The sequence below is a fragment of the Haemaphysalis longicornis genome, unplaced genomic scaffold (genome assembly GCF_048455015.1).
Source record: "Haemaphysalis longicornis isolate Haplotype H1 unplaced genomic scaffold, Haemaphysalis longicornis Haplotype H1 scaffold_5, whole genome shotgun sequence".
Taxonomy (NCBI): Eukaryota; Metazoa; Arthropoda; class Arachnida; order Ixodida; family Ixodidae; genus Haemaphysalis; species Haemaphysalis longicornis.
In genome coordinates, this window is record NW_027526385.1 from 216567896 (window position 1) to 216589539 (window position 21644).

Sequence of the window (21644 nt, forward strand, 5' to 3'; positions counted from 1 at the left end):
TGAGAAATGGCCCGGAGTGTATGTGCGCGGGCCGCGGCGTGCGCCGCTTCATTTCCCTCAAGGGACTCGTGTCCGGGGGTCCAGACAAGTTGGATTTGCGGTAGCGTCTTAGCAGAACGTAGGATGTTGAGCGCAAAAGGACATATTCGGCCAATAGTGTAGTTTCTGCATGCTGCTTGGGAATCTGTAATTATCGTGAGGAATTCCTCTTCATCCTGGTGGGGGGCAGTAGTTGCGGCCAATGCGATGGCTAGTTCTTCAGCAGTTTCTGTGCTTGTAGTGCCAATCGTTGCTGCTGTTAGTTCTGTTCCATGGGAGTCAATTACACTGATTGCGTGAGCGGGTTTGTGCGGGTACGGGGAGGCGTCGGTATACCGGGTGTCAGGTTGCCCAGCATACTTATTTTGGAGGGCTCTGACGCGGGCGGCGCGTCGTGCATGGTTGTAGATGGGATTCATGTTGCGTGGTATTGGAGCGACTCTGATGGTTTTCCGGATGTTGAGAGGGATGCGCTGTTTCTGGTCCTGTGGTGGCGGAACCATGTATCCCAAGCGGGCGAGGGTAGTGCGTCCAGTTTTGGTGAGTTTGAGGCGTGACAGCTGAGCGACATTGTGGGCTTCTTGTAATTCTTCCCATGTGTTGTGAAGTCCAAGTTGGAGTAATTTGCGTGTGGCCGTTTTCGGGGGTAGACCCAGTGCAGTTTTGTAGGCTTGCCTAATCATAATGTTTAGCTTCTCTTTTTCAGCATTTTTTAGGGCTAGGTATGGCGCACCATAAGTCATTCGACTAATCAGGATAGCTTGGATTATGCGCGTGGTGTCGGCTTCTTTGAGGCCGTATCGGCGATGAGAGACCCGCCGAATGATGCTGACCAACTGATTCAGAGTTTGTTGTAGATGAAGAATGGTGTGAGAGCCGGAGCCGTCCTTCGGGATGTTGAGGCCTAGAATTCGGAGGTGAGATACTTTAGGTACAGGTTGGTTATTTATGTGCAGGTCAGGATCCGGGATTGCTTGTTCCTGGCTTTTGCGAGTTCTTTTACATAGCGTGAGGAGTGCGGATTTTTCAGGGGCGCATTCTAAACCACGAGATTGCAAGTATCGTTGGGCAATCTGTATTGCTTCTTGGAGAGCGTCTTGTTGGGTGCCTGTGGAGCCCATGGGGGTCCACATAGTCAGGTCATCTGCGTATATTGCATGCTTTAGGTTTGGGATGCGTTGAAGGAGAGGTGGCAGATCCTTCATGGCAATGTTGAATAATAGGGGGGATATGACTGAGCCCTGTGGGGTTCCATTTGGTATTGTTGAGAAAGTGGGGGAGCGAAGGTGTCCGATGCCTATTGTTGCAGTGCGGTCATTGAGGAAAGAGGATACGTAGTCGTAGGTCCGTTGGCCACAGTTTGTTGAAGCCAGGCCAGCGTAGAGAGCGTCGTGGGAGATGTTGTCGAAAGCTCCCTTGACGTCTAGAGCCAATATGGATTTCTTGTTTTGATTGCTGAGGTTGTCTATGATGTCTTCTTTTAGTTGGAGTAAGATGTCCTGTGTTGATAGGTGTGGTCGGAAGCCGTACATCGTGTCTGGGAAGTAGTCATTCTCTTGTATGTGTGAAAGTAGTCGGTTGTGAACTAGATGCTCAAAAACGTTTCCGATGCAAGAAGTTAGTGATATTGGGCGAAGGTTTTTGGGGGTGAGGGGCTTGCCTGGTTTTGGAATTAGCGTAATGTCGGCATGTTTCCATTGTGGAGGTAGGGTGGCGGCTATCCAGTGTTCGTTGATATAGTTGAGGAGGTTTTCAAGGGCTATGTAATCCAGGTTGCGAAGTAATTTGTTACATATCTGGTCTCTTCCCGGGGTGGTGTTGCGGGTAAGTTTTCTGGTCACCGCTTCGATCTCAGCCATTGTAAAGGGTTCGTCCATGGCAGGATTGGCTTGACCAGTGTACGGCGGGGTCTTATAAGTCTTGGGGGAGGTGGTCGGCTTTAATTCAATGGGGTTTCGGAGTTCGTTGAGCAGGTCGTCCTCTGTTCCCTGGTAGTTGTGCATAAGCCGTTGAAGCTGGTGTGCTGTGACTTGCTTGGACGTACCAGTCCCCATTAGGGAGCGTAGCAGATGCCATGTGCGTCGAGTACCCAGTGTTCCTTGCAATTTATCGCATAATTGTGTCCAGTTTTGCTGGCTGAGCCGTTGTGCGTATGCTGCAGCCTCTGCGGTTAGCTTAGCGATGCGAATCTTTAGACGGCGGTTAGTGCGGTGTTTTTTCCATCTATTGCGTAAGCCACGGCAGGCGTCCCATAGGTGGAGGAGGTGCGCGTCCGCTGCGGGGTGATCTTCAGTCAGAGTCAATTCTTTGGTGTGTTGCCGGGCCGATTCGAGTAGTTTGGAGGTCCATTCTTCTAGGTTGGTGATGGGGTCTACGGGTGTTGCCTCACGGAAGCTCTTCCAATTAGTGAGACGGGCTGTTCCAATTTTACACTTCTGGTTCGGATTATGTGGTAGTTGAAGTTGGATGATATAGTGGTCGCTACCCAGTGTCTCGTCGAGCCTTGTCCATGTAGCTTCTTTGATGTTATGCGTGAGCGTCAAGTCTGGGGTCGTGTCCCGTGATATACTGTTGCCGATGCGGGTAGTAACTTGGGGGGTATTGCAAAGATGCAGCTGATTTTGTTGTATGGCATCGTACAGGGAGGTACCTTTTTTATTGGAGCGGACATAGCCCCACGTAGTATGGTGGGCGTTGAAGTCTCCCATGATTAATAATTTGTGGCCTTTCGTTCTTTGTCGGATGGTTCTGACTAGTTGGTCAATTCCGGGTAGGGCGTGATCAGGGGGGCTGTATATATTTAGCACAAATAGGCTGGTTTGCTGTTTGCGTCGGGGTATGACTTCTACGAAGGTATAGTCCAATTGCGTGGGTGCAGTGAGTTGTTGAGCTGTTAGGGTGGATTTAACCAGGATGGCGGTGCGAGATGTCGGATCAGATACAAATGTTGTGTACCCACTGAAGGATATATTATCAGTGCCCGTTTCTTGTAGCGCGATGAGGTCCGGTGCATGTTGGCCCGCAAAAAGGGTGAGGGATTGTTTCTTGCCACGTAGTGAGCGACAGTTCCATTGCCAGATAGTCAGGGATTTACTCCGTGTCGGGGTCTGTGTACCAGGAGCGGCCATTGTTATTAGGAAAGTGTATCAGTGATGGTCGGAGGGGTGTCTTTTTTGGGTTTCTTGTGCTGCGTCTGCTTTTGCCAATCTTCTTCCAGGGCAGCAACCCGGGTATCCAATGAGGTGAGGGGTTGGGCAATGTTGGCGAAATTGGTCTTTATTTGCTCGCACAGTCGTTCCAGTCGAGTTTCAATGGCTGTGAGTCGAGCGTCTGTAGTATCCGCCGGGGAAGGGAGTTCTGGATTTGACTCAAGGCGTGGGGCAGTGGCTAGGCTTGGTTGTTGTGTAGTTTGATTCTGTAAAATAGTTGCCATCTGGGTTGCAAGTTGATCCATTTGCGTTTTCATGTCGGCGAGTTGTTGTTGTAGTTTGGAATTCTGTTGTCTGAGCTGCGTGTTTTCGTGCTGTAATTCCTGGAGGCGAGGGTCGGGGGGTGGTTGGATGGGGGTTGTGTTAGGGAAGGGGGGGAATTGGGTTTGAGCAGTGGGCGAGGCTTTAAAGAGGGTTGACCAGCTCACCTGCGGTTCCCGTGCTGGTCCTGATGGTGTGGCGGCTGGTCTTTGGGTGGTCTGCGGGGTCTGGTGCTGCCGGTTCAATTGAGCAGTGCGCTGCGGGGTCTTCGAAGACGGTGGGGAGGGCTTGAACCTTTTCTTGCAGGCTTTGTCCGCGGTAGGATGATCCAGGCCGCACAGAAGGCATTTGGGAGTGCATTCGTGGTCGGGTGTCGGTTCGCGCACGTTGCACTTCACGCACACATTTTTGTCAGGTTCGGGGCACACGTCCCGGCGGTGTCCGAGCTCACCACACAGGGAGCACTGTTGCACTGTTTGACGGTAGGGACGGCATCGGTATAGTGTTCCGTAGGCTTTCACGTAAAAAGGGACGTGCTTGCCTTCGAAAGTGATCAGTGCCGAAGTTGTCGTGCCGAGCATTCTTGCATCGATGATGGATGCGCCATTGATGCCGGTTTGAGCTAATATGTGTGGCAATTGCGCTGTGGTAGTGTCCTGGTCAAGGCCGTGAATGACCCCGCGGACCGTACCCGAGAAGGGTTTCAAGTATGGTTGCAGTTCGTATGTTGCTGCTCCTAGGTGCACGAGCATGGTGCTGCTTAGAGCCCGAGCGCAGCGTTCGTCGGGAGTGCTTGCGATGATGAGGTTCTGAATTGGTTGGGATTGGACCGTCACGTGCACATTGAAGATTTCTTCTGGTATTCCGCTAGCCAGTTGTAGGCCTTGGGCTATTTGGCGGTCAGTCCATGCAGATATTCGGAGGCCGGTACGAGGTCGGAAGATTACCTTGTAGTCGGCGTCGGGTAGTCGGGGCGCCAAATCACTGCGTCTGGTCGGTTGACGCGGCGTTCGCGGCGGGCGTGCGGTTTGTGCAGCGGCAGTTTCCCGGGTGATTTTTCTGTCAAGCATAATCTGCCAGGGGCCAGGTTTCGGCAGAGTGCGGCCGCTGAGGGCATCGTACTCCATGTCGTCTTCGTCGGCGTTCGGCATGGCGAGGCGGGGCTTCGGCGCTGGGGCGGCGGCGAGGCCAACCGCGTTAGGGTTAGCAGCGTCACCGGCGTGGTCCAGCCTTTCAGGGGTCGCTGTGTCCAAAAGACGGGGTTGTCGGGGCCACAGGGGGTGTCGACGTGAAGCTCTCGTCGTTAGGAGTTCAGTGATAGCAATTAAAAAAAGAATCTAAGAAGCCAGAATATATAGCTGAACTGCGGGCCGCATATTATAAGGCAAACAACAAAATTCAGAAAATGATACTTGCGTATACTAGTCTTTGCTTTCCGATGTCAGAACTGCGCTCGGCTGTGTTGACTGTTTTCTAGTCCCGATTGCTGGCGAGATTGCTGGTGATGTAGATACATTAGACTCTCTTGGCGTCGAAATGGCTGAGAGCACCAGCATGTTCGTTTCTCGAAGCACGATGAAGATTCAACTTGTCCGGGAAGTTGCATGCTCTTCCCGCAGTTGGACCTCATTTCGTGGCACGGTAAGTTGTCAAGAGGAAACCGTTCCTTGGAATAGTACGTGACGACTTGTAGTTGCCACAATGTCAGTTATCAAAACACACTGCCGTGAATTGTTAGAAATACTAATTATTTCATAGGCAATGCGCAATATAAACAACTACAATGACAGCACAGATAGATACTCTACAACAGTCTACGGTAGCGCAAGTGCAATTATACAACATTGATACAGTGATACAAAAATGATACAACACTTACATGCAGACACACTGGAAACACTTCTTCATCTGTAGAATAAAGTATGCCTTGCGGGCCGGATTCCAAGGAAATAGAGGGCGGCCATAGTGGTAGCTTTCTGGAAGGGGGAAAAGGGCCGGTCGTCCCTCTCAAGTTACCGTCCCATTGCCCTGCCAAACTGCATGTGCAAGCTTTTCGAGAAGATGATTAACCGGAGGCTTGTGTATTTCCTGGAGTAGAATGGTCTTCTCGAGAGCTGCCAGCCAGGCTTTAGGGTGGGGCACTACACCAACAATCAACTTGTCGCGTTGAAATCCTACATAAAATATACCTTTACTCACATACAGTTCTGCATTACGAACGTGTTTGATATGGCAGAGGCCTATGATATGGCATGGCGATACGGCATCTTGGGAGACGTGAATTAATTTGGTGTTTCGGGCACCATGATTACCACCCTTTTTAATCACATTTCTGAATTAAGTTTGCGTGTAAAATTTGGTAGTGCACTTTGTAATGTACATGTTCAGGGAAATGGCGCGCCTAATAACTGTGTTTCTAGGTGAACACTTTTAGTGAAGACGAACTCGCTCAGTAAGGCATTGTCACCAATCATTTCTTGATCAGTTTATGTAGATGATCTGCAAATATCTTTAAAATCATGTAATATATCAATCTGTGAACCTCAAGCTCAGCATCAGGTTGAAAAAAACGTGCTTGCTGGGGGAATACAAAAGGTTTGAAACTGATCCCTGAAATAAGTACAGGCGTTGTGTTCTCCCGTGTGCGCGGGATTCATGTACACCCTGAAATTACTATTACGGAGTGCCGATTCCTGTTTAAAAAAAGCAAACAAAAGTTATTAGGCATAATATTCAATAACAAACTCATACTGCTTCGAAATCTGAAAATTCTTGTGCCAAGATGAATAAAAAGTAAAAATATTCCTAAAGTAGTCTTACACAAATAGTGCGGTGCCGAAAAGCACCTGCGCCTGCGTCTTTATACTGCACTAGTACGATCTAGCTTGGACGGCGGCAGCGTCGTGTATGGGTCGGCAACGAATACGGCACAAAAATGCTTGACCAGGCTCTGCATTTGGGGCTTCGCCTTGGTTGTGGCGCCTTTCGCACAATCCCCGTTGAAAGCATCTATTCAGAGTGTCAGAAATGATCTCTATGTAATGAATGTTAGGCGGGACTGCTTTGAATGTCACGAGCCAGTACTACGCTCTCGGATAAGCACACACACCGACTATAGTACCGGAATGGATGTAGAAAGCCAGAATAGACACTCCCGCACACAGGCGCACTACACGCGGACACTGCAATGTGCGAATGATTGCGGACGAAGTCATGAAGGGAATCGCACGCTCACTAACGGGGATCGCAGGGATGAGATGGTCTGGCTGTGACGACTCGCGAAATGCAGTTCCTTGGATGGCCGAGGAGCAGGTTACTGAAGTCGTGTGGAGGTGTTTCGCTGGACAACCACATGAAAGTGGCCGATGGCTAGCGGCGGGACTGAAGGGCTGAGGTCTGCGCCCCAGTGAGGCCTCGCCGCGAGCGCTCTACTTCACCGGTACAGCGCTCACTCTGACGGATACAACAGCTTCTTGTCGTCTCGTTGTCGGCCGTAGTCTCGTTGATAGGCCCGGCGGTGGCTCGGATGGGAGAGCCGGTGATCCTCGGGCCTACACCACGAGGGTGGCAGCCTTGGTGCTTCCAAGACCGACCAGCTTCCCCTTCTTCTTTTGCCTCGTACCTTTCGGATTTTTTGTTGGCTACTGCCGTAGAATTCGGTAGATTGGCCATTCGATTTTTTGCAACGACACCTCATCACACCTTATAATACGAGAGGAGATACGCTAAATTTTATGTCTCTAAAATCATGTCTATGACAAATGATCTTTTTAACTCGACCCTTCATGATTACTCTTCACAGCAGCACTTTTAAACAGTCCATCAAACTCCACGCCGCTTCCTCTCAGGTTGAGCGCAGAAGCTTCTGAGCTAGCAGTGTCATTTTTACGCACCCCTAAGACAGCCATCATTTATTTTATGGCACCGTGACAACTCAGGGCTGTTTCTTGTCAACTGTGCTTTTTGCAATTCCCCCAAAACAGGGCACCAAATTCAGCTATTATGCAGCATTTCCTGTTCCTGCAGTTGAAGCACCAGTGTGGGGACTTTTAATGCGACGCATCAAAAGACAGCTGATGCTCGGTCTTGTGCTGCGCACGAACCGACATTTATTGTTGGGAAAAGAATGATCTCCAACAACAGCTTTTTTACGGCTGAAGTGCACGGCATTTTACGTGCTTTACATCAAAGTGTCTAACATCAAATTTTAAAGTTTCCCTTAGCATGGATTCTCTTGGCATGGTAAGTCGCAATTGTTAAGAAAATGTTCAAAAAAGTGTGTAATCAATCTTGTTGTTAAGGCCCTTAAATCGGCATACGCCTCAACTCTCGAGATCACAAAATGTTGGCTTCAAGGCCACAGTGACATTGCTGGGAACGAAACCGCAGATCAAATGGCCACCGCTCCTTCACTCTTGAATACAGTGGACAGACCTGAAGCCACACATTAGACACCAACTTTGCAGCAGATGGCAAACACAATGAAGTGAGCAGACAGATAACAAGTTGTATGTTATAAAACCAGACTTCCGACTATAGACCACTGACAGACGTATCACATACACAGAAGTTGCTCTTGCCAGGTTACAGGTACGGCACACTCATGTCACAAACTCATATTTGCTCACGGGGTCTTAAAGACCTCTGTGTAGCAGGTGTGGAGAGGCAATATTCGATGTTCACATACTCATTGAATGCATGGCACTTCACCCAACACGATGCAAATACTTCGCACAACTATGCAGACTACACATCCCACTACACCAGTGGTTTTTCTGTCTGACAATTTATTTTTTTTCTACCAAGCGCGTTTTTAAATATTTAAAAGTTAATTTTTCGGACCTAATTTTATACCACGCAAGATCACTCCGAGGCCTTATACACCAGTCATGGTCATTGTCGTTTTCTGATTGTGCATTTGTTTTTCGGACTTAGCGGTTATGGTTTTTCTCTCTCATATAAAAGCTTTGTTTGGGTGCTATTTGCTCTTGTTCGCCTTGCACATAAACATCCAACCATTATCATTATCAACAGCAGTTGTGCTGGCGTCAGCGTAATTGTGGCGGGACGTAAAAAGAAAAGCAGCAGCTAAAACATGTTGATGACGTGGGTCCGCTCGGGCTTGCGGGAGCACGCCAAAAGTGAAGACTGGAGTTACCCAGATGAAAAAACGAGAACCCCGGGATGAATGCTTGAGGTAAGATAGAGAAGAAATACATTCATGGTATAGCTGAAGTTGTGAAGGTTGCTGAGTTCCCAGCTCGTGAGGGGTCCACCAGGCACATCGGAATCAAGGGGCCGAGCTTTGGTCCGCAAAACTATCAACTCGCGACGGACGCGCATCTCTGGCGTTCCCCGCCGGTGGAGGCCCTGCTACCCGTCTTCTACCCGCAGTGGCGGTTTCTTAGCTGCCGCTGCCGTTTCAACCTGTGTCCTTGTTGCTATAGGCGTTAAAAATGAGGTTTATCCGAGGACGACGTTTTATCTAAAGTGCTGATGTCACGACAAGTTAATCTCCAAAGTTGTTGCCCCATCGCAACTTGCATCGCATTTACACTCGAAGCCCAGTACTCTCACCACCGTGCGACATTGCTGTGAGCAGTACGTGCGATTTTGTGCGCTTCCTGTTTGAATTATATTTCTTCGTTTCATGCAAATTTCAGGTAGCTTGAGTTTTCATTTGTTCTCATCAGGAGCAGAGATTTATTTCTTGTTCTTAGTATTTTTCTTAGTATTACGGGTTTCGAAAATACGTTTGTATTCTGCACAACCGGCTTCGTTTAAATATTGGCCCTGTAAAAGGTGCTAGTCGACACTCAGCACCGAATGGCGACTCTGGTTCTTAGCACTTGTATGTATTCTGCTGGGTTATTTATTAGTAGTGGTCTACTGCTTTCATTTTTTCCACGTGAGCACAGCCAGCCCATGACTGCCTCTCAAGCTAAGGTGGGTTCGTTCTGGCTCCAGCAACCGTGACGTCTGTGTATAAAGAAGAAATATACATATAAAGAAGGAGCCTTAAGCAATCTGCGTTTTGAAGATCATTTAACACCAATCCTTAGGTGCAGACGAAGAGGTCGTGATCGCTTATATCACGTTGACGTGTTGCACGTTAGACTAACCCACATTCCTTCATGTGTCAGCCACGGAACAGAACTGAGGATGCTTTAACCCAATGCTGAATTTGGGCCCTACTGTTGCCAGTGGCGGTTTTCGCAGCATCCCTGTTACATGACTCTATGTGGCGTAGTAATATTGAGACTTTAGGAAGCATTTTTCTGTAATACCTAACGCCCCATTTTTTAAGACGCCATATTCAGGCATTCAACAGGGCACCAAGTTTTTAGTTCTGACTCGCAATCTTTTTAGTTCACTACTTCACCATGATTCCAAACCACAACCATGATTCCATACCCATTCCTTCACCCTTTCTTTGTTATGTCTGAGGTTACGAAGGAGTCGTTAGAATGTTGTATTTTAATTGTAGACAGTTTGAAGACATCTTTGAGCGAACCTTTATCACTTGCAAGAAGAGCCCTTTTCCGGGTGACTTGTCGTTAATGAAAACAAACAAAAAATGCTGTGAAGTTGACCGACTATGAAGAACTTTCTTACTCTTCGTGAATACAATGTGCAGAATGTACAGTAATACATCAAGATCGGCGCCCGGAGTGCCGTGCGCTCCGCAAAAACTGAACTTTAATGCACGTGCAACCACGAATGTAAATACGGGTATGTTTACAGCGGAGGAATATGGATCATTTCTTGTTTTATGGAGCAGTTCTGATTATGGTATTTTTTAGTTTATCATTTAAACAAATTCAGGGAGGATCTTGCATGTGATATCATTGTAAAAACACCCGAAGAAGTACTCAACACATTTAGACTTCCAAGACATTGTGTCAAGTTGCAAGTGAAATTTAGATGTGACTCTTTGTTTGGAACGAAGTACGGCTGGTGGTTTCTTAGCTAGGGACCTCATCGTGTATACCCACGATATTTGTCGCACTATATTTTATTGTTTAAATAAACTTTTGAACTAAAAGTCACCATCAGAACACTGGTAATTAGTCAGCGCATCGAAGTGCCGCTGCCTATGCACTTACATAAAGAGTAAACATGACCATACAACTAAAACCTCCTTCGTAAAACGTGCAACCACACCTCAGTGTAGGGACAACGAACAAAGTAAACGTAAAAAACGACCTTGAGACGATAAACAAACGACCAACAAAAAAGGTGCGAAAGTGGCCGTCGCAATGTTGTGACTAGGCCGCACTTAATATAACGCTCCGAAGTGCTTATTCGATATCGAAAACTTCTATTTCCGAGGATTGGTGGTCGCCAGTATGTGATAGACAACGTGATTACATGCACAGTAGCCGACACATCGCACCAAAACGACTTTACATTGCCATACTGATTATATATTCCACTTCGTCGATCATGCTGTTATGAGGCAATCCCAGGTTTTCTTAACGTGTTGTTGTCGCGTTAATGGTAGAGATTCGCTTTTTACGTTTATTTTATATCCCTCATAGTCGTTACCATGTCCTCTACACTAACCATGTTTATTGTCTTTTATTGGTTTTTCTTTGCTTCTTTATTCATCATTTGAGTACTTGATATGCCTTTGTTTTAACGTTCCACTTATTATTGGGTCTTCAACCATCGTCATTATTCGTACGTGATGCGTGGACACCTTTTGTGAGAAACGGTGTGCCGGATAGGTTTTAACGGCCTTTTACTTTCTTGCGTCACTTGTGCAACTACACCTTACGTGAAACCCAGCTGTTCAGAAGAGCGAGACCAGTGGCGACATGGAACAACGAACGTTTAATGAAGAAGTAGAAGTAGCATGCGCTTGCGCCAAGGACATGTCTTCTTGCTCTTCGTATTCAAGCGCCGTGATGATGATATTTAACAAAGGCTTCCAAGAAACCGGGCAACCGAATCTATAATGGTTATTGTCGTAAAAAAGGAGAATATCCCACTAGGAAAATTCATCAACCAAGTTTTTTTACGCCGTAATTTTTTTCAACCGTACTTTTTTGCCTTGGTTGCCGCTGGCCTGCGTGGGAGGTATAAGTAGCGTAATCCACCAAAAATGACGCCGAAACCTGTATTTTGTGATGGCGTATACCAACATAATGATTGGACAAAATACGGGACAGATGTACTGTATATTCGCCGAGGAAAACATGAACAGCCTGAATAGGACGACGGTATGGTGCGTGAGAATAATTACGAGAGAAAAAAGTCAGATGTTAACAGAGCCTAGAAGGGGCGAAAGCACAAAACAAAATCAACCCTGTAAATGCGAGTTCCAACGAACACGAGATTTTGGCTTATGCAACTTTTTGAGAGGATTGCAAACACAGTCCTCCACAACATTCAAAGTAACGACAGTAAGAAATTATTTATATAATAGTTATTCAGAATAACCCTCCTTCTACAAGCATAATGGTTAGACAAGCTCTGTGAGAACCCTTTTTCTAATATAAAAATCTCCTTACTTTGTTGACTATCGCGCTGCTCAATACCGGTGCCACCGAGTACAGGTGCACGAAATCTGCAGTTCGTGAAGTGCGCAGGAGTGCGCAGCGCAGGAGTGCGCAGCGCAGGAGTGCGCAGTGCAGGAGTGCGCCGTGCGCAGTCGACCTGTTCGGACGTGCTTTTCTGGTGCTCCTACAACAGCGTGTTTCCACAGTGAAGGAGAGCGAAACGGCCGAGACAGCGGAGGACAGCCGAAGCTGAGTATTTACCTGCACGGTTTTTTTCTCGTTGTGTCGGGGTTTCAGCCGAGATGACGCGTAGAAAGCTGGTACAGTGTGGTAGCTGTACGCGCCACGTAGACACAGAGGCGTTTCTGCGGGATGGGGTGAGGCAGACGAAGGGGCAGGTACGTGTCGTTTATGCGTAGTGGTGTCGCGGCTAGAACGCGTAGAAGCGGATAACTCGGGGTTAGCTAAGCGGGTTGCAGAATTGGAGGAAGCGCTAAGTAACGAACGCGATAAACGGAGGGCCGTTGAGGGAAAGTTAGAAGCAGCTGAGAGGAAGCTAGAAAGGAGCGTCATTTCGCCAACAAATGACGACCACCTCGGCCCATGCTGCGAAGCGGAGGCATGCGCCGAGGTGACCCCGGGAGTGGAAGCAACAATAGGCAACACCTACTCCCACGTGCTGCGAAATAGGATAGCAAAACCAGTCGATAACCCGGGTACCAGTAAAAAGCGGCACGTGGCAAATGATAGCGTGGTAATCATTGCGGGTGACTCTAACCTGAAGAGGAGCAGCGCTGCCATAGTGGAAAGGGTAGAGGGGGATAAGCGAGTGAAGGTGGGGTGTTTCCCAGGTCAAACGATGCAGACGGTGATGACTGCAGCGAAGGGGCAGCTGGCCTTGTCTAGTAAAGCTAGAAACCTTGTGGTGATTGCCGCGGGGCTTAACGATGTTCTAAAGGTAGAGGAGGGAAAACTTGGCCAGGAGATAGCCAAGGGGGTAAAGGACCTGCGGGCGACGGCCCCAAATGTGCGCATTGCAGTCTGCACCGTCTCGGAGGTGAAGAAGCAGGGCGTGCACACCGAACGGGTAGTACTCGCTGCTAACAGCGAGATCTTGAGGTGCGGCAGGGAACTAGGGCTTCAAGTGATAGACGTCAACAGGGTAGTGGGCAGCATCGGACATAGGCAAGCTTTTCATTGGGACGTGATTCACTTCATCCCCAGGCTAGGAAACAAGGTGGGGTGGCGCTTAGGTGGGAGAGCAGTAGCTTTTTTACGGGGCCCAGCGCAGCTAAGGAAGGCAAACTAGGAGACAGAGACAAAGGGGAAGCAAGGGACACATGCACACTCAACAATGGGAGCAGCCAAACCTAGAGCTAAACGGAGAACCTACGGACGTAACTGAGAGCGTTGACAGAAGCCATTTGGGTGGAAACAATGGAGCAAAGAATTCTGTAACAGACAAAAACAGACCCCGAAACCGGAAAGGGAAAAACAAATGCAATAAATATTTAATCAGCTACATAAATATGCAGGGAGGCAGAAAACCAGATAAGTGGGTGGAAATTCAAAAGCAACTTGAAAGGGAAGGAATAGACGTGTACGCTTTAGCCGAGACTCACCTCCGGGACCTAGAAGCCCCACCAATCATAGACAATTATGTCTGGGAAGGTTCAACAGGACCAAAGGAATGAAGAAAGGGGGAGGTGTTGGCAAGCTCATTAAACAAGGGACCGACTGGCAGAGAGTGCATGAAAGTTGCCAAGCGCATCTATGGGTTAGAAGCACCATAGAGGTAATAAATACATGGTTAGGAGTGGTGTATTTGTGGACCGGAAGTAGTGCTAGGGAGGAAAATGAGGAAATGGTAAACTGTTTGAGAAGAGATATAAACGAGTTCAAAGATTCGGGTGAAATAATCATAGTTGGAGATATAAATGCCCATATAGAAGGTTTGGATGGATACACAGACCACAACGGTTGTCTAGTGATAGATTTATGCCAGGAAAACCGGCTTGTAATAGTAAACACGGAAAGCAAGTGTGACGGACAAATAACGTGGGAAAGCGGTAACAGACAGTCCAGCATAGACTACAGTTTAGTATCCGAGACAGTATACGGAAGGCTGCGGGAAATGAGGATAGATGAAAATGGAACAGACAGCTTAGGAAGCGACCACAAGCGGTTTAGCTTGCACTTTGGAGGCGCAACCCGGACAAATGCAGAAATAGGTACAATAGGAGGAAATAATTTGAATAATGAGCAGTTAAAGATCATTGCTGATAGATTGGAAGATGAAATCAATAAATACCCAGGCAAAAATTGGGATTACGACGAAATGATTGCGTTCATTAAGGGTAGGATGAATGAAGCAAAGGAACGAAACCGATGGAAAGAAAAGATAAAGCCGAGAGCCTGGTGGAATAATGAAATAAAAGAAGCTATTGACCAGCGAAGAAAGGCTTCGATAGAACATAGAGAAGCAAAAAGAACTGGTATGGTACCGGATGTAGTGAAAGAGAAGTGGGATGTCTATCGTTGGAAAAAACTAGAAGTGCAGAAAATGGTGCAAGCAAAGATCAAGCAGAAAAGAGAACAATAAATGGCAGAAATACGGAAGAAGGACAAAAGCGCATCCAAGAAGTTTTGGAACCACGTAAAATCACTAAGCTGAAAAAACGATAACCATCAAAAATGTCTGATTGATGAGGAGGGGGAACATTTAGAAGGAGAGCACGCGTTGGCGCATATTTATCGAGTGATTAGTAAGAAGTTGAGGACAATAGTGGTAGAGAAACCTGCACCGATAACATCAGTGCCACAAAAGACTGCGGAAAGGGAAATAAGTTTTAGCAACCTTGATTGGAAAAAAGCAGAGCAAAAGGTTTCCCCCAGACAGCAGTGAGCCCGGACGGAATACCAATGCAACTTATAAACCTACTTGGACCTAAAAGTAAGGAATCGTTTATGAGGGCAATAGATAAGGTGATAGAAACCAAACAAGTTCCAGAGGACTGGTTAGAAAGTAGGATGAATTTAATATATAAAGGCAGAGGAGGCAAAGCCAGTATTGATTCATACAGACCGCTCACAGTAACATCAGTGGTGTATAGATTTGTAATGCAGGCGATAAAATAAGAAATTCAAGCATGGATGGAAGAAAATGAAATACTTGGGGAACTGCAGAATGGATTTAGACAAGACAGGCGACTGGGTGACAATTTGTTCGTGATAACGCAATTCATTGAAATTGCGAAAGCACAGAATAGACCACTATGGATTACGTTCTTGGACATTAAAGGGGCATATGACAACGTAAACAGAGAACGGCTGTGGAGAATGCTGAAACCCCAGGGAATAGATGACGAGTTAGTACACTTCCTTATAGCAATCAATAAAGTCAATAGAGTGCACCTTACTGGGGAAGGACAGAAATGCGACCAGCAGGTCAACATCCATCGGGGAGGGATTCCATTTGAGCCCAATACTGTTAATGCTTTACATGGCAGGGTTAGAAAAGAAACTGGAAGAAAGTCAAGTCAAGAAAGAAGAAATATACATATAAAGAAGGAACCTTAAGCAATCTGCGTTTTGAAGATCATTTAACACCAATCCTTAGGTGCTGACGAAGAGGTCGTGATCGCTTATATCACGTTGACGTGTTTCACGTTAGACTAACCCACATTCCTTCAAGTGTCAGCCACGGAACAGAACTGAGGATGCTTTAACCCAATGCTGAATTTGGGCCCTACTGTTGCCAGTGGCGGTTTTCGCAGCAGCCCTGTTACATGACTCTATGTGGCGTAATAATATTGAGACTTTAGGAAGCATTTTTCTGTAATACCTAACGCCCCATTTTTTAAGACTTCATATTCAGGCATTCAACAGGGCACCAAGTTTTTAGTTCTGACTCGCAATCTTTTTAGTTCACTACTTCACCATGATTCCAAACCACAACCATGATTCCATACCCATTCCTTCACCCTTTCTTTGTTATGTCTGAGGTTACGAAGGAGTCGTTAGAATGTTGTATTTTAATGGTAGACAGTTTGAAGACATCTTTGAGCGAACCTTTATCACTTGCAAGAACAGCCCTTTTCCGGGTGACTTGTCGTTAATGAAAACAAACAAAAAATGCTGTGAAGTTGACCGACTATGAAGAACTTTCTTACTCTTCGTGAATACAATGTGCAGAATGTACAGTAATACATCAAGATCGGCCCCCGGAGTGCCGTGCGCTCCGCAAAAACTGAACTTTAATGCACGTGCAACCACGAATGTAAATACGGGTATGTTTACAGCGGAGGAATATGAATCATTTCTTGTTTTATGGAGCAGTTCTGATTATGGTATTATTTAGTTTATCATTTAAACAAATTCAGGGAGGATCTTGCATGTGATATCATTGTAAAAACATCCGAAGAAGTACTCAACACATTTAGGCTTCCAAGACATTGTGTCAAGTTGCAAGTGAAATTTAGATGTGACTCTTTGTTTGGAACGAAGTACGGCCGGTGGTTTCTTAGCTAGGGACCTCATCGTGTATACCCACGATATTTGTCACAGTATATTTTATTGTTTAAATAAACTTTTGAACTAAAAGTCACCATCCGATCACTGGTAATTAGTCAGCGCATCAAAGTGCCGCTGCCTATGCACTTACATAAAGAGTAAACATGACCATACAACTAAAACCTCCTTCGTAAAACGTGCAACCACACCTCAGTGTAGGGACAACGAACAAAGTAAACGTAAAAAACGACCTTGAGACGATAAACAAACGACCAACAAAAAAGGTGCGAAAGTGGCCGTCACAATGTTGTGACTAGGCCGCACTTAATATAACGCTCCGGAGTGCTTATTCGATATCGAAAACTTCTATTTCCGAGGATTGGTGGTGGCCAGTATGTGATAGACAACGTGATTACATGCACAGTAGCCGACACATCGCACCAAAACGACTTTACATTGCCATACTGATTATATATTCCACTTCGTCGATCATGCTGTTATGAGGCAATCCCAGGTTTTCTTAACGTGTTGTTGTCGCGTTAATGGTAGAGATTCGCTTTTTACGTTTATTTTATATCCCTCATAGTCGTTACCATGTCCTCTACACTAACCATGTTTATTGTCTTTTATTGGTTTTTCTTTGCTTCTTTATTCATCATTTGAGTACTTGATATGCCTTTGTTTTAACGTTCCACTTATTATTGGGTCTTCAACCATCGTCATTATTCGTACGTGATGCGTGGACACCTTTTGTGAGAAACGGAGCGCCGGATAGGTTTTAACGGCCTTTTACTTTCTTGCGTCACTTGTGCAACTACACCTTACGTGAAACCCGGCTTCCAAGAAACCGGGCAACCAGCAGAAGTAAATGCGGAGCTTAGAGGTAGCAACTTAATTGTGAAGCGGGGGCATCATTTGGAACACTGACCGAATCTATAATGGTTATTGTCGTGAAAAAGGAGAATATCCCACTAGGAAAATTCATCAACCAAGTTTTTTTACGCCGTAATTTTTTTCAACCGTACTTTTTTGCCTTGGTTGCCGCTGGCCTGCGTGGGAGGTATAAGTAGCGTAATCCACCAAAAATGACGCCGAAACCTGTATTTTGTGATGGCGTATACCAACATAATGATTGGACAAAATACGGGACAGAAGTACTGTATATTCGCCGAGGAAAACATGAACAGCCTGAATAGGACGACGGTATGGTGCGTGAGAATAATTACGAGAAAAAAAAGTCAGATGTTAACAGAGCCTAGAAGGGGCGAAAGCACAAAACAAAATCAACCCTGTAAATGCGAGTTCCAACGAACACGAGATTTTGGCTTATGCAACTTTTTCGGAGGATTGCAAACACAGTCCTCCACAACATCCAAAGTAACGACAGTAAGAAATTATTTAATATAATAGTTATTCAGAATAACCCTCCTTCTACAAGCATAATGGATAGACAAGCTCTGTGAGAACCCTTTTTCTAATATAAAAATCTCCTTACTTTGTTGACTATCGCGCTGCTCAGTACCGGTGCCACCGAGTACAGGTGCACGAAATCTGCAGTTCGTGAAGTGCGCAGGAGTGCGCAGCGCAGGAGTGCGCCGTGCGCAGTCGACCTGTTCGGACGTGCTTTTCTGGTGCTCCTACAACAGCGTGTTTCCACAGTGTAGGAGAGCGAAACGGCCGAGACAGCGGAGGACAGCCGAAGCTGAGTATTTACCTGCAGGGTTTTTTTCTTGTTGTGTCGGGGTTTCAGCCGAGATGACGCGTAGAAAGCTGGTACAGTGTGGTAGCTGTACGCGCCACGTAGACACAGAGGAGTTTCTGCGCGATGGGGTGAGGCAGACGAAGGGGCAGGTACGTGTCGTTTATGCGTAGTGGTGTCGCGGCTAGGACGCGTAGAAGCGGATAACTCGGGGTTAGCTAAGCGGGTTGCAGAATTGGAGGAAGCGCTAAGTAACGAACGCGATAAACGGAGGGCCGTTGAGGGAAAGTTAGAAGCAGCTGAGAGGAAGCTAGAAAGGAGCGTCATTTCGCCAACAAATGACGACCACCTCGGCCCATGCTGCGAAGCGGAGGCATGCGCCGAGGTGACCCCGGGAGTGGAAGCAACAATAGGCAACACCTACTCCCACGAGCTGCGAAATAGGACAGCGAAACCAGTCGATAACCCGGGTACCAGTAAAGAGCGGCACGTGGCAAATGATAGCGTGGTAATCATTGCGGGTGACTCTAACCTGAAGAGGAGCAGCGCTGCCATAGTGGAAAGGGTAGAGGGGGATAAGCGAGTGAAGGTGGAGTGTTTCCCAGGTCAAATGATGCAGACGGTGATGACTGCAGCGAAGGGGCAGCTGGCCTTGTCTAGTAAAGCCAGAAACCTTGTGGTGATTGCCGCGGGGCTTAACGATGTTCTAAAGGTAGAGGAGGGAAAACTTGGCCAGGAGATAGCCAAGGGGGTAAAGGACCTGCGGGCGACGGCCCCAAATGTGCGCATTGCAGTCTGCACCGTCTCGGAGGTGAAGAAGCAGGGCGTGGACACCGAACGGGTAGTACTCGCTGCTAACAGCGAGATCTTGAGGTGCGGCAGGGAACTTGGGCTTCAAGTGATAGACGTGAACAGGGTAGTGGGCAGCATCGGACATAGGCAAGCTTTTCATTGGGACGTGATTCACTTCATCCCCAGGCTAGGAAACAAGGTGGGGTGGCGCTTAGGTGGGAGAGCAGTAGCTTTTTTACGGGGCCCAGCGCAGCTAAGGAAGGCAAACTAGGAGACAGAGACAAAGGGGAAGCAAGGGACACATGCACACTCAACGCTGGGAGCAGCCAAACCTAGAGCTAAACGGAGAACCTACGGACGTAACTGAGAGCGTTGACAGAAGCCATTTGGGTGGAAACAATGGAGCAAAGAATTCTGTAACAGACCCCGAAACCGGAAAGGGAAAAACAAATGCAATAAATATTTAATCAGCTACATAAATATGCAGGGAGGCAGAAAGCCAGATAAGTGGGTGGAAATTCAAAAGCAACTTGAACGGGAAGGAATAGACGTGTACGCTTTAGTCGAGACTCACCTCCGGGACCTAGAAGCCCCACCTATCATAGACAATTATGTCTGGGAAGGTTCAACAGGACCAAAGGAATGAAGAAATGGGGAGGTGTTGGCAAGCTCATTAAACAAGGGACCGACTGGCAGAGAGTGCATGAAAGTTGCCAAGCGCATCTATGGGTTAGAAGCACCATAGACGGGATAAATACATGGTTAGGAGTGGTGTATTTGTGGACCGGAAGTAGTGCTAGGGAGGAAAATGAGGAAATGGTAAACTGTTTGAGAAGAGATATAAACGAGTTCAAAGATTCGGGTGAAATAATCATAGTTGGAGATATAAATGCCCATATAGAAGGTTTGGATGGATACACAGACCACAACGGCTGTCTAGTGATAGATTTATGCCAGGAAAACCGGCTTGTAATAGTAAACACGGAAAGCAAGTGTGACGGACAAATAACGTGGGAAAGCGGCAACAGACAGTCCAGCATAGACTACAGTTTAGTATCCGAGACAGTATACGGAAGGCTGCGGGAAATGAGGATAGATGAAAATGGAACAGACAGCTTAGGAAGCGACCACAAGCGGTTTAACTTGCACTTTGGAGGCGCAACCCGGACAAATGCAGAAATAGGTACAATAGGAGAAAATAATTTGAATAATGAGCTGTTAAAGATCATTGCTGATAGATTGGAAGATGAAATCAATAAATACCCAGGCAAAAATTGGGATTACGACGAAATGATTGCGTTCATTAAGGGTAGGATGAATGAAGCAAAGGAACGAAACCGATGGAAAGAAAAGATAAAGCCGAGAACCTGGTGGAATAATGAAATAAAAGAAGCTTTTGACCAGCGAAGAAAGGCTTCGATAGAACATAGAGAAGCAAAAAGAACTGGTATGGTACCGGATGTAGTGAAGGAGAAGTGGGATGTCTATCGTTGGAAAAAACTAGAAGTGCAGAAAATGGTGCAAGCAAAGATCAAGCAGAAAAGAGAACAATAAATGGCAGAAATACGGAAGAAGGACAAAAGCGCATCCAAGAAGTTTTGGAACCACGTAAAATCACTAAGCTGAAAAAACGATAACCATCAAAAATGTCTGATTGATGAGGAGGGGGAACATTTAGGAGGAGAGCACGCGTTGGCGCATATTTATCGAGTGATTAGTAAGAAGTTGAGGACAATAGTGGTAGAGAAACCTGCACCGATAACATCAGTGCCACAAAAGACTGCGGAAAGGGAAATAAGTTTTAGCAACCTTGATTGGAAAAAAGCAGAGCAAAAGGTTTCCCCCAGACAGCAGTGAGCCCGGACGGAATACCAATGCAACTTATAAACCTTCTTGGACCTAAAAGTAAGGAATCGTTTATGAGGGCAATAGATAAGGTGATAGAAACCAAACAAATACCAGAGGACTGGTTAAAAAGTAGGATGAATTTATTATATAAAGGCAGAGGAGACAAAGCCAGTATTGATTCATACAGACCGCTCACAGTAACGTCAGTGGTGTATAGATTTGTAATGCAGGCGATAAAATCAGAAATTCAAGCATGGATGGAAGAAAATGAAATACTTGGGGAACTGCAGAATGGATTTAGACAATACAGGCGACTGGGTGACAATTTGTTCGTGATAACGCAATTCATTGAAATTGCGAAAGCACAGAATAGACCACTATGGATTACGTTCTTGGACAATAAAGGGGCATATGACAACGTAAACAGAGAACGGCTGTGGAGAATGCTGAAACCCCAGGGAATAGATGACGAGTTAGTACACTTCCTTATAGCAATCAATAAAGTCAATAGAGTGCACCTTACTGAGGAAGGACAGAAAGGCGACCAGCAGGTCAACATTCATCGGGGAGGGATTCCATTTGAGCCCAATACTGTTAATGCTTTACATGGCAGGGTTAGAAAAGAAACTGGAAGAAAGTCAAGTAGGGTTTAGCCTAACCAATATGCTGCAAGGAGAAGTGGTACAACAGCATATTCCGTTAAAGTTATACGCAGACGACATTGTTCTTTTAGCTGATAACCAAACCGATATGCAGCGGCTAATAAATATTTGCGGCCAG